Consider the following 14,221-nt stretch of genomic DNA (forward strand, 5'->3'; position numbering starts at 1 on the left):
ACTTTCTGAAATAACCAAGGTTCAACCTGGACTTCAAAGTGTCCCCACAGATAAAGTTCCTGGAAAAAATGAGATCACAATTTTAAATTAAAAAAACAAAAACAAAAACAAAAAAAAACAAAACAAAAAACACACCTCACACATAAATAAGTCACTGTCTGTGACAATCAACAGAACACATCAGGAAAAGGCTTTAGATCTTGAAATAGTCTGCCACAAAATATTGAATAAATATGTTGTCATGTTTAAAACTAGAAAGTGAGTTTGCAAACAGGAGATAATAAACTACCAAATAATTTTTGAAATAACCTGGAAATTGTTTGTATATATATTTTTAAAGAAAAACTAAACGGAATCAGCAATACACATTTTAAAAATGAAGCTATATACATGATGTTATTTATAATAATATCAAAATTATTAAATATCTAGGAGTAAATATTATGATAAATGTATAAGACCTCTATATGGAAAAAATATTATTGAATAATATTGGAGAAGAAATACAAATGGAAGTATATATCATCATTTCCCTAGATTTGGGGACTCAGTTTTTAAAGTGTTATTTCTCTGCAAATTAAATTATTGATTCACTGACATAAAAATTACAACAGGTAGCTTAACAAGCTGAAATGTATAAGGAAATACAAAGTATCAATGATAGTCACAATGCTCTTGAAAAGTAAACTAAGTTGGAGTTATTCAACAGTTACCAAGAGTACAGATATACAGTGTGTAAGTTATTGTGATTATAGGGCTAAAGGTAGAAGTATAGACCAGTGGATGAAGTGGAGTATACAAAAACAGAATGACACATATCTAATCTCCAGGCTTAAGGAAAATATATCATTGCAAACTGGAGGAAAAATGATCTCCTCAAAACATGATGAGGGGTTAGTTGCATACTCATGTTTTACAATGTTACAGGTTGATTACAGATATAAACATTAGAGATAAAACCAATAAACCTTCTAGAGTTAAAATTAAGAATTCTTGCTTAAAAGGCATCAATTACAGTGCGAAAAGGGAAGCCAAAGAATGTGAGAACATATTTGTAATATTATAAATGACAAGAGGCTTCAGTAAAAGAAAACAAAACAAAAGGACAGATAATGCAATGGAAAAATGTCAAGAAAACTAAATAGACCTTTTGCAGAGGATGTCCAAATGACTAGTAAACATACAAAAATGTGACTTAGTGTCATCATCAGGGAAATGCAAACTATAACCACATGGGACACTTACAAATGAGACTAGATGACAAACATTCAAAAGGCTGACTGACAATGCAAGTGTTCTCAAGTATCTGAAAGACAAAAGAATGCTCAATAACCACTAGCAAAGGGTATAAATCGGTACAGTTGTTACCAGTGGAGTTCTCAGTCTTTGGATTCCCCAGGAGATGATTTATAAGATTTCCATGGGGATCCATGCTGGAATAAAGACAGTCAGAAGGAAAGTAGCAAGCACAAAGCAGTTTGTTAAAGCAAAAGTACACTCTCAAGGTTGGAGAATGGGTAGGTTCCCAGAGGTGGAACCGGCCCCTAGATTGTTTTGGAATTGGATATTAATGGGTTTCTCTGGTATGGGAAGAGCTGGGAAGTACACTGGGGTGGTCTCTAATGGAGGTTGCTTCCAATCATTTGGGTGAACTACTCCCACAAACCTATAAAGTTTGTACTGGAACCATCAAGGCAGCCTTTCTCTCTGGTGGGGGAAGGGGGCTATAACTGCATTGCAAATGTATTATAATGTAATGAGTATAGGGTTTGCCCTCGGGCAGAGGTGGAGGAGGAGAAGACAAGCTCCATAGTTATGGCTCTGGATCTGTCAGCCCCAAGGTCTTGGAAGCCTTAAGGTTGGGATGTTGTGCCCAGGGGTTTTTAATGTACAGCTTATCTATCACTGTCTTTGCCTCCAGCTCATGTCTCTTATAATTCCCCTTCAAGGACTTGGGACTCTGCCTCCAGCATTCCTTCCACTCCTCAGGTCTAGTGTCTACCTAACACAATGACTTCAGAAAATTATTTGTCAATATCTGCTTTTGGGCCCAGCAAACCTTTGCTCTTAGATCTTTGCTCAAAAGAAATGTCTACCCCTTGCAGCAAAAGATGGGTACAATGCTTATCTATAATACAGAAATTCTGAAAATAAATCCCATCAATAGTAAAATGTGTTGTAGGACAGGTAAATGAGGGTATACTTACACATGGGAAATATTATATAGCAATAAAAATAATAAACCACAGATACAAGCTAAAATGTGGATAAATCTCATAAATATTTTCACTGAAAAAAGCCTGATACAAAAATATTTTGTAAGATTCAATTTTTTTTTTATACAACTTCAAAATAGTCATTTTGAAATAGTATTAAAGATGGGGAGGAAGAAGGTGAGTATATGGGAAGGGGAAGGAAAAGGACTTCTTAGTGAGGCAAAGTTAAGTGTTTCAACCTAGTTGTTAGTTGTGTCTTTTTATTCACTTTGTAATAATTTATTGAGCTGCATGCTTAGGGTTTTTTTGTTTTGTTTTGTTTACTTTTTCTAATGTAAGTTATACTCTAATTAGTTAGCAGCTATAACAACAAAGTCAGAAAGCATATAAGTAACTGGAAATTATGTTTTAGTAAGTTATCCAGAATGCAGCATATAACAGTAAATGTGTATAAATTATTTAAAAAACAATATTGACTAAGATCCAAGGTTAATAATGCATTTATAGGTTAAAATAAGATTAAATTGTAGCGTCTGGGTGGCTCAGTCAGTTGAGCATATGACTCTTCATTTCAGTTCAAGTCATGATCGCACGGTTCATGGGATCAAGCCCCACTTGGTTCCACACAGTTCAGAGTCGGCTTGTGTCTCTCCCTCTCTCCCTCTCTCCCTCTCTCTCTCTCTCTCTCTTTCTGCCCCTCCCTGACTCAGACTCTGTGTTTCTCAAAAAAAAAAAAAAAAAAAAAAAAAAGATTAAATGTAGATAAAGTATCAAGATCCCAATTCCAGTTTGTGGAAGGGACCGACAAACAATGGTCCTGGTACCAGCTAGGCGTCCCAGAATTCAAGTCATTTCTGACTCTGTCTGACACCCTGAAATAACATCAGATTCCAGAGGTTAAGGATTCAGTTCTACAAGACTGCCCTCACCGCACCCCCTTGCCACTTCGGACATCAGCCACAAGCCCAATCATCTGTAGATTAGAAGTTCCAACAATCCCCTCCTTGAACTTCAAAGCTAGTCAGTCACAAGTCTAGGTTGTTATCTGTACTTCTGACTGGCTATGAATCAGAGGTTTCCATGGCCCTCTCCTACTGACTGATCATTTTGCTAAGGCAGCTCACAGAACTCAAGAGAAACATTTTACTTCCTAGGCCGCTGGTTTATAAAGTGTGTAACTTAGGAGCAGCCAGATGGAAGAGATGCAAAGGGCAAGGCAAGAGAAGAGGATGCAGAGCTTTCTTGACCTCTCCCAGGTGTGTCACTCTCCTGGAATGTCCAGGTGTTCACAGCCCAGAAGCTCTCTGAAACCCTTCTTTGAGGTTTTTCGGGAGACTTCATTACAGAGTCACGATGGATTAAACCATTGGCCATTGACACTTGATTCAACCTCCAAACTCTCCCCTCCTCAGAGGTCAGAGGGGTGGGACTGAAAGTTCTAACCCTCTGATCAAAAGATTGATTCTCCTGGCAACCAGCCCTCCATCCTCGGTGAGGTCAAAGGTCACCTCATTAACACACCAAAAGACACTTTTGTTGGTCTCCTCTCAGGAAATTACTGGGGTTTTAGGAGCTCTGTACCAGAAAAAGAGATGAAGACCTAATATATATTTCTTATTATGAATTAAAATATCACGCTAGATACGTTATAGCATCCGCATTAATCTGGAGGGGCAATTAGTTTTAACGGGCTTCAGATCGTTGTTGGTTAGAAAGAGGAAGAAACTATTTACATTTGGGCTTGGGCAGATTAATGCCTTACTTCTGGCTCACAGGAGTAATCTAAGGGAATCTCAAGAAAAGATCTCATAGGCACATGCTTTCTAATAGAAATATCCTCTACGGAAACCTTTAGGGGAAGAGGGGAACACCTCAGTAAAATGGATGAATCGAAGAATGGGGTTTCTCTTCAGCAAAGTCTCACAGATGGAAACTTCAGCCTTTATCACAGGGAGTGTAGCCCAGAACAAGAACTCAGAGTTGTCCTGACCTGATACAAAGGGACTGGAGTCTTCATACTCGCCCATCTGTCAGGAATTCGTCTAGGAATGCCCAGGTGGTTGCAAAGCCCTAGGTACTTTTGGGTCTTTCCTAGGTGCAAGGGAAGCAGTTTCCAGCAGCCCGAAGACAGTGCTCCAACAAAGAGCTGCAATTGCTCCCAGTGGAAATGAAAGGCAGCAGGGATGGGGTGGATTGTGACACAAGAGCAGCTTCAGTGAGAGGATTTGGGAGAACACTGATATTTATTACAGTCCACTCTCATCTCACCTTCCATTTGCTCCAACCTGTCACAAATTTTTCCAGAGGGCTCTTCAAAATACATTTTGTAAAATGTCAAAAGGAGGTTGGAGAGAAAAGCTGTACTACAGTTTGCTGTAGTAGTCCTCAAGGCTAAAACTGATATTCAATACCTCCCTCCTCTACCACTTTTCCTAGATTACTGCCCATCTTCACTAATACCTCTACTTTGTACATCACTCCTTACTTTCACTAGTACCAAGTGCTTTGCCTGGGGACTGACTCATAGAATCATGTGCCCTTCTCAGACTGTGATTGCTGTAATTTCCCATTCACAGTTGTGAACAGACATGGGAATCACTGAGAGATGTCCCAGTGATCCAGTGATTCCTTTTTTTTTTTTTTCAAGTTTACTTATTTATTTTTGAGAGACAGGGAGAGACAGCATGAGTAGGGGAGGGGCAGAGAGAGAGGGAGACGCAGAATCAGAAGCAGGCTCCAGGCTCCGAGCTGTCAGCACAGAGCCCAATGTGGGGCTCGAACCCACAAACCGTGAGATCATGACCTGAGCCGAAGTCGGACACTCAATCGACTGAGCCACCCAGGCGCCCCTAATAATGACAACATTTTTAAATTAAATTAAATATTTATTTCTGCTAATATAGGCTCATTTTGGAATGTTGAATCATTTTTCTTTTGAAATATAGAAAATTTCAATTAAAAAAACCTAATGGAACAATAATAAACATTAAAAGAACATATACTTTATCTAACATTTACCTACAACTGGAGAAATTATAGATATAAGTGTAAGCCAAGTAGTATTTTTATTTATTCTAATATCTGTAGGTTTCTGGGTTTTCTCTCGTGTAATTGTGGATGCGTATTATAAAAGTCTAAAATTATGTAGCTTAATTTTGTTTTCTCTTAGAGTAATGAAGCTATGATTTTTTTTGCTTTGTATAATAAATTTCATTTACATGTTAATCTGCATTTTCCAAGAAAAAAGCTGTAAACAGAAGATATAGACAATACATTTCAAGTCTAAAACAGACTAAATATACAAAATGAAGATAATTTAATTGCATTTCCAACATTCTTATGGACATTTATTAACCTTACCCATCATATTTTCTGAATAATAAATTATAGATGCATATATAATGGTGTGAGACCATAATTCTAAACTGAATATGAATATAGCAGGACAATGAATTATCAAAGATACCTCATTTTGGCCCTTGTATTACATAGACTTGTTACTGTTTCTCTCATTTATACAACTTCCTGAGTTACTAGCCCCATTATTCAATGAGTTATTAAAACGTGCATCATTGTTTAACACTGCATTTTCTCAGTGAGTGATGCAGATAAAAGCATAACAGCATTCTGTCTCAGAGTAGTATCAGTACAGTAATTAAAAATTAAGGTGGTCCCCAAAGAGACAGTTTCAATCCATAATACTCTAGAAGGTCAGAAATACATAGAATCTTTAAGCTAGAGAAAAGCTTTGATGAGATCTACTGTAATAAACTCATTGAATATTGAATGGAAGATTTTAAAAAATTAAGAGAGATTGACTTCCTCAAGATTCTGTTTATAGTGTCTGAAATAGAGCTAGCACTAAAGTTTATGACAAGTAGCATCAGATAATCCTTCTACACCTAACGACAAGTTTTGGTTATTTCTAGACAGATGATTTACAAAATCTTGTAATTAGTTCTAAGGTTCTCTTAAAGCTACAAGCTTTAAGTGGTCTGGGATAATATTACCAAACATAGTATATACAAGAAGAGTCAAGCTTTACCAAAAAGAAAGAAAAAGAAAAAAAAAAAAAAAAGAATAGTAACGCTTAATAGAAAGTAGGTTCCTACTGATATTTAACCTTACAAAAATCTAAGTTTAATCTACTATCCTATCGCTCCAGATCTGCCGTTCAGTCTTTGAAAACATTCCATCCCTATATTTTATACTGGATATTTTCATACAATAATTTTGTGAACTGTTTGTTTTATTTATTTTATCAGTATTTATGAAGTCATTCACCTAATTTTAAATTACTTTTATTACATATAAGTGCATACAAAATCGCATTTACAAAATTTGTGTAAGACGTACATAATTACAATGAAATTAACACGTATTTATTTACTCAATATCCAGCTCAAGAAATGGAGCATTATAATAAATTTATATCCTTTTTTTGTCTCTCTTGATCCTATCATCTTCTTACCCCTCTACAGAGACAATCACTGTCCTGAATTTTGTTTTTATGTTTTTCCTCTTTATTATAGTTTTATTTACATATGTCTTTGTAATCCAAACATTATTATTTTGTGTTTTTCATACCGAAGGGTCTATTGTGAATCTATCCTTTTGCCACATGTTTTTTATTTCCATGGGATTATATTCCTGACAATTACTCATATTAACACATAGAGATATCATTATACATTTTCACTGCAGTATAATATTCTACTCTATACATACAATTAATTTATTACATGTGAGAACTTTACCTCAATTAATTACTATATCATTCTTAGATATTAAATAGGTCAATGTATATTTGATTATTTTAAATAAGTTAACACATTTGATGAATGCAGTGAATGGTTTTCTGAAGAACACACAGCAGTATAATGACTCTGAAAAAAAAGAATTAGGATTGAAGTAAAAATGCAGTGCACTTTATTCCAAAGTGCTTCTCTTATGCTATGTACTCTAAATATTGAACCACACAACAATTCCCACAATATACTTTTTTTTTTTTTTCTGGGCCTCTCCCTGTTCTGTTGCCTATGCCGTGTAAGCCATTGCCCCGGGTGTGTTCATATGAAGATCTCCCAGTTACCTTTCATTTTATGCACAAAATTTTAATTTAATGTTTTTTTTTAATTTTTTTTTATTTTTGAGAGACAGAGAGAGACAGAGCATGAGCTGGGGAAAGGCAGAGAGAGAGAGGGCGGCACAGAATCAGAAGTAGATTCCAGGCTCCAAGCTGTCAGCACAGAGCCCAACACAGGGCTCCAATTCACAAATGGTGAGATCTTGACCTGAGCCCAAGCTGGATGCTTAACTGACTGAGCCATCCACGCACCCCCACAAAATTTTAATTTAAGCTTTATTTTGTTTTTAATGTTTATTTATTTTGAGAGGGAGAGTGTATGCACAGGCAAGCAGGGGAGGGGCAGAGAGAGAGAGAGAGAGAGAGAGAGAGAGAGTCCCAAGCAGGCCCCACGCTGTCCCCACAGCCAAGGCAGGGCTTGAGCTCACAAACCATGGTATCGTCACTTGAGCGGAAATCAAGAGTCAGATGCCTACCCTACTAAGCCACTCAGTCACCCTTAATTTAATTTTTCAATAATTGTACTCATTTTCTAAGATTTAGCATAGCTTAGTTTGGAGCTGCACATGTCTTTTATGATAGTAATAATACATTTTTAGTAATATTTATATTCTTAGAGAACCTTAAATAGTTCCAGTAGCAAAACAGTTAATGCATATTCTTTACTGTTTAAAAATAATCTCTGAGTACTGTGTAAACTGTCCTGTGATAAACATCAGTATTCTCATGTGATTCCAATATCTCTAACTTCCTAAATTAGTATACTTAAGATATAATATTCATATATTTTTTCCCAAAATTTACCATAACATGTATCATTATTTTGACTGGAAAAAACATAAAGGTTTCTTACAAACGTATAATATAGTTTCAATTGCCCTTGCTGTGTCTTAGTTTGGGGTTATTTCTTCCATTACCAGAATTTTTTGATGAATGTTCTAGTTGTTAATATTTAAATTGTTTTTTTCTGCTCCAGGGATGTAACACTCTTACAAATAACAAAGAGTAATAACACAAAGATAACAAGTTTATCTCAACTCTCTAACCTTTTCCTTTTTGTAATGATATCTACCCACTCTCTTGATAATTGCCCTGAAGATATTTTTATGCTGGTAAATGATAACTTTTCAAGATCCTCCTCAGAAAAAACTTTTTCAAAATTGTTTCCCCTTTCAAGTTCACTAACTCCATAATTGGCTGGTTGCTTTGACTTTGGCATTTTGCTCCACACTTACACAAAAGTTGGAAACCAATAATAATGTTTCCATTCAGTCTGACAGTTTCATATATAGACATTCTTTTTTCTTTGTTTCCTTGACTAACACTGCTTGTGGCCAATCATTTCATCTCAGTTATCTTTCTTCTAGTTTCTGTTTCTTTGTGATTTAATCTGTGATGAGGTTTGTCGCTTTCCAGTCTTCAAAATCATGGTGACATTTCTTCCATCACCACATTCTCATTTTATTTATTCTTTATATTACTATAACAAAAAATCACATATTTACATGTTCTCTTTTAAATAATAGCTTGTAAAAGGTGACAGAAAAGCTCATCTCTAAAGCATCATTCAGAAAGAATTCTGGAGTTCATCCATCACTTCTTCATTGGTTATGTTCCTGGTTGGTCTTAAGGTATTACAGCATTGTTTCTCCTTCACCCTAGACAGTTGTATTATGGATTCAGAGAAAGAGAGATTATATGCCCCACTAGGAATCAAGAAGTATGTGCCCGTAGGAAACAGAGCTGACCTCTCTCAACTAGAAATCTTTTCTCTAAGAATTGCCTGCGTAACACTGGCTTGTTAAGCTGACTGCCATCCCTGAAATGCCTGTTCACAGAGGTTTCCAAGGATACACTAGTACAAACCTTTTCTTACATTAAATGGGAGGTAATGATATCCATGCTACAATAGCCTAAAAGCCACTGGTCTTTTAGAATATCCAACTTCCCCTGTATGAAATTACATTCCATCTGATTTTGAAATATTGTGTAGGTTTTCCTTTTAAAAGATAAATTTTCTTATCAACTAAGTCATTCATTTTCCCCCACCCGTGATTAGGGCTGAAGAGTAACAGTGAGAGAGGAGTACAGGTGACCATGTGCATGAGTCTTCATGTTCCTACTGCCACCACCAATTCCAAAGCTAAGTATCTTCACTCAGTTTCTTCACTGCTATTTTCCTTGAATCCATCAGGACTAAGATCATCATGATCTTATTCCTTAATTTTAACAATGAATGTAGCAAGTCCCTGAATCCCAGGTCATCTTTTGCTTCTCATGCTCCCATCCTATCCCTTTGAAGCCCAGTACATCTTGATTCTGTCCCCTGCATTCACCGCACACTCAAACTTTAATCTTGCTCTCTATGCTAATTAGTGATTTCTTCTCTGAATTCCCCCTTAATTTGCCAGGTCTGTAAAAAACCTGCCCCCCTCTATCTGTATCTTCTATCAGGATGTTGTGTCCCCTGAAGCCCCCTGAAGATATGGCTGTTTCCTCTTCCTGTATCACTTGTTACAGTGGGCATCAGGTGTAGTAAGTGTCCTGTTAGCTCATTTTTGCTTTCTGAATGTTGTTCTTTATTTCTAAATTATCCAGTTTTGAATCTCATATCATTAGATGATATAAGTAATTATGCCTAACTGTTCTTACTAACACTTGGATCATTTGTCCTTATTATTCAGGGATTTTTAGGTCCTCATTGTCACTCTCTCCAACACTACTCTCATAAAAGTGCTGGGTACTTTTCCAAAGGCACAGTGTAGATAAAGCTTCCATATCCTAGATTCTTGTTTCTTACACCCCCCTCCTGCAATGATCCAGTACTCTACATCAGCCTTATAGTTCTATGCTCATAAGCTAGGCCTTTTCTTTCCAAAGATCTCAATCATTTCATAATCTACAATCTCACTCCTGATAACCATCTCTTATCTTTACAATTCACCCACTTCACAAACCTAACATTTCTCCCACCACACTAGTTCTGTTATCCAAAGCCCTGTCTTCTTTTCGTGATGCCATATCCTTTGACATCCTCACCCCCTTACTTACCTAGTTTAAATTCTGTGTTCAGTAATTAAAATAATTCCCTTCCATACACTTTTGACAACGTGGCCACCTTTCACTTTTGTTGTAGTTCTCTGGCAAAATCATAACACTAGTTAATTCCAGTTAACCCCCAGCTAAAACAAAGACAAAACTTCTCTGAGCACACTTTTGCCACCAAATAACACCCCATTTCATTACTTCCACCGATTATACTAATGTCTTTAATTCTTTTAGTCTCATTTTCCAATCAAGATTCCCTAACAGGATTTTGCTGCCACCTCTTCACTGCAACTATTTTTATAAACATAACCACAATCCACACACTGTCAGATTTAGCTTTTTGAGCACAAAACAACATTTTATCACTCCTTCAACAATGTTAAATTTCTTCTCTTACCTTGGAGGACTAGTTGGTCTTATTTACTGATCTTTTTTGATTTTGTCTCCTCCTTCCCCCTTAGGCCTTTTTACATTGGAATATCTTGGATTTAAGTAAGTCCCTTGATTTTTTTTTTCCTCCTGTCTATCTCTACACACCATCTTGGTGATTTTGCACATTCTCTTGTCCAAAGTTAGGTCTATAGTTGAGACAACTCTTATAAACCCCATAGTCAGATGTCAAGTTGTCTATCTGATATCTCCACTTGTGTATCTAATAGATTATCTAATTTAATATGTCCAAAATTAAGTGGCTTCCCATCTCCAAAACCTTAGTTCAAATTGTCTGTCTGAATCTGCCTTCTGGTTACTCAAACCTAACCTAGGAACAAATCTGATTCTCTCTTTCACAATCCATGTTCCCTTTGTCATGAAATCTTGTTGACTTTAATTATGAAATATAACCAATTTATCCAGTCTTTTGTTTATGATTATTAATTTTTGTTTCTTGCTTAAAAACCTTTCTATATGTGGTAATGATATTCCCCTGTTTACTTGTAGAATATTTATTCTTTTTAGGTCTATAATCCATGTGGAATTGATTTTTACGGTGTGGGAAATGTTTTCAGTTTCTATTCACCTCAAGACCCATGCAGGAATGTTCATACCATAATTAGTCATAAAAGCCCAAGTCTAAATATCATTAATAAATTAACAAATGATCATATATTTATGCAGTGTAATATTATTTAGCAATGACATGGATGAACCTTCCAGATATAATTTTAAAATTTAAAAATGACACAAAATGCTGGGATGAGCACTGGGTGTTGTATGTAAGCCAACTTGACAATAAATTATATTAAAAATAAAATAAAAAATAAATAAATAAATAAATAAATAAATAAATAAAAATGACACAAAATAATATAAACTGTATGGTTTAGCCTACATACATATCGAAATAGGGAAAATTAATCTGTGTCAATAGATGACAAAATAGTGCTGTGATTGTTTTGAGGGGAGCGGTTTACTGGAAGAAGGAATGAAAGGGCTTGGTGAAATTCTGGAAATGTTTTACAACACAATCTAAGAGGTGTTAAGTAGATGTTTATATGTATTAAAATTCATCAAATATATACTTAAGATGACCTACTTTACCAGATGTTTGCTATACTTGAATAAAAACTATATCTATTTCTATTTCTATTTCTATTTCTACGCCTAGGCATCCATCTTTCTACTGCATCCATTTCTCCAGCTTTGGTCCTATTAGCAAACTCTTTCCTAGATAACTATGCTAGCCTTCTGTGGTAGGGAAAATAATACCCCTCCCCAAAGACATCAACTTCCTAATCCCCCAAATCTGTTCTTTTGTTACCTTCATGGCAGAAAAGACTTTGAATACCTTATTAAATTAAGGATCTTGAGATGGAGAGATCATGCTGGATTATGTGGGGAAGTCCAATGTAATCACAAGGGTTACAAGAGGGAATAGGAGGGTCAGGGTCACAGAAAGAGATGTAATAATGGAAGCAGAGGTCAGACTGATGTCGTTGCTTGTAAAGGGGCTACAAACCAAGAAATATAGCCAGACTCTAGCAGCTGGAAAAGACAAGAAATAGATTCTCCCCTAGAGCCTTCAGAAAGAATGCAGTCCTTATAATACATTGATCTTAGCCCAGTGAAACTGATTTAGAATTTTTAACCTCCAGAACTGTAACAGAATAAATTTGTGTTGTTTTAAGACACTGTTTGTATTAATTTGTTACAATAGAAACTTAATATACCTTCAAAGATGGAAACATATATTTACTTTTATATCTATGAAGTTCATGTTCTTTTTTTTTTTTTAAGTTTATTTATTTATTTTGAGGGTGGTGGGGGAGAGGCAGAGAGAGAGGGAGAGAGAGAAACCCAAGCAGGCTCACTTTTAGCGCAGAGCCTGGTTCAGGACTTGATCTCATGAAATGTGAGATCATGACCTGAGTCAAAATCAAGAGTCAGGCGCTTAATCAGCTGAGCCACCCAGCCTGCCCTGAAGTTCCTGTTCAACACAAATGTCAGAGGAGTTCTTTTTACACATAAGTAAGATCATGTCTAAGCTATGTATAAGTAAGCTTCTCAGTTGAGAATTCTGCCATTGTTTCCCATTTCACTCAGAGTAAAAGTTAAAGTCCTTAAATTATGTGATCTCTTACTTTTCTGATTTCCTCTCTTGCTATTTCTCATCCAACCACTATGAGTCCCTTCCTATTTTTCAAATACAGCAGTCACACTTTATTTAAGGGTTTGTTTTCTACTTATATTTTCTCCCTGGTACAATATGTAGATAAATACCTTATCTCCTTCAATTATTTGTTGATTTTCACCTTTTCAGTGAGAATTCTGTGGAATTGCTCCTTCCCTCACCCATTGTCTTTCCCTGATCATTCCATGCTCTAAATTTTGGTTTGTTTTATTTTTCCATTGTAATGTTTATAATATTACGGCCTAATATAACAGTATCCGTTTATTATGCTTCTTTTTCATCGTCTATGTAGCCAGATAGAATATGAATTCCATAAAAGCAGCGACTTTTGTCTTCGAAGTAACATAAGTGCTTACAACAAATATTTGACTTACAGTAGATGCTCAACACTTTTTGATAAAAACATTTATTGAGGGTTATCTTTGTGGTAGGTACTGTATCATGTGGTATATTTAAAGGAGGAAATAAAATAAGTAGATTGTCTATCTTTACTGAAGCAAAACAGGGAAGAAAAGGCAATTAATCAAATGATATAAATTATGATATATGAGGCCAAATATATTACATGAATATATGGAAAGTCAGTTAATTGTTTTTTGGGCATCCGTGAGGATTGCCTCGAGGAGGAATATGCAACATGAAAAATGAATGGATATTTGCAAGATGAAAGATGACAGGATGAAGCAGTGGAAAGTATTTCAGGCACATCAAAAATAAGTGCATGAGAATGAAAATGAGATAAAGCCTGTCTTTGAAGTCACTAAATTTGGTGAATATAGATTGAAAAGAGAGGTCACTGATGAGATATGATGAAAACATGAGGAATGTTCATACCATGTAAAAAATTTTTAGGCTGGATATAATGATTTGGGTATTTATCTAAAAGCAACAGGGACACAATGAATGGTTTTCAGCAGGGTAGTGAAATGATCAAACAGCTGTTAAAGAAAGATAACTCTGACTACAATGTAGAGGATAAGTTTAAGAAATATAAAACTGGAGGCAAGGAAATTAATTAGGAAGATCTCTCTCAAGCAATTTAAGAAATAATGGTGGATTTTAGAAGCTACCTGTGATTCATGGATTAATTTGACAGATTTTCAGACTTGGTTATTTTCTATAATGGGTAGAAAAAGAAGAAGGTAAGAATAATTGCTATTTCTCAGATTTGTAGTTGTTATAGCAGAAGCAACAAATTAGAAACAAGGATGGCAGATAAACAAATTTGAAAATCATCATTTT

The sequence above is a fragment of the Puma concolor genome, chromosome C1 (assembly GCF_028749965.1).
Source record: "Puma concolor isolate L17-30 chromosome C1, mPumCon1.1.hap2, whole genome shotgun sequence".
Lineage (NCBI taxonomy): Eukaryota > Metazoa > Chordata > Mammalia > Carnivora > Felidae > Puma > Puma concolor.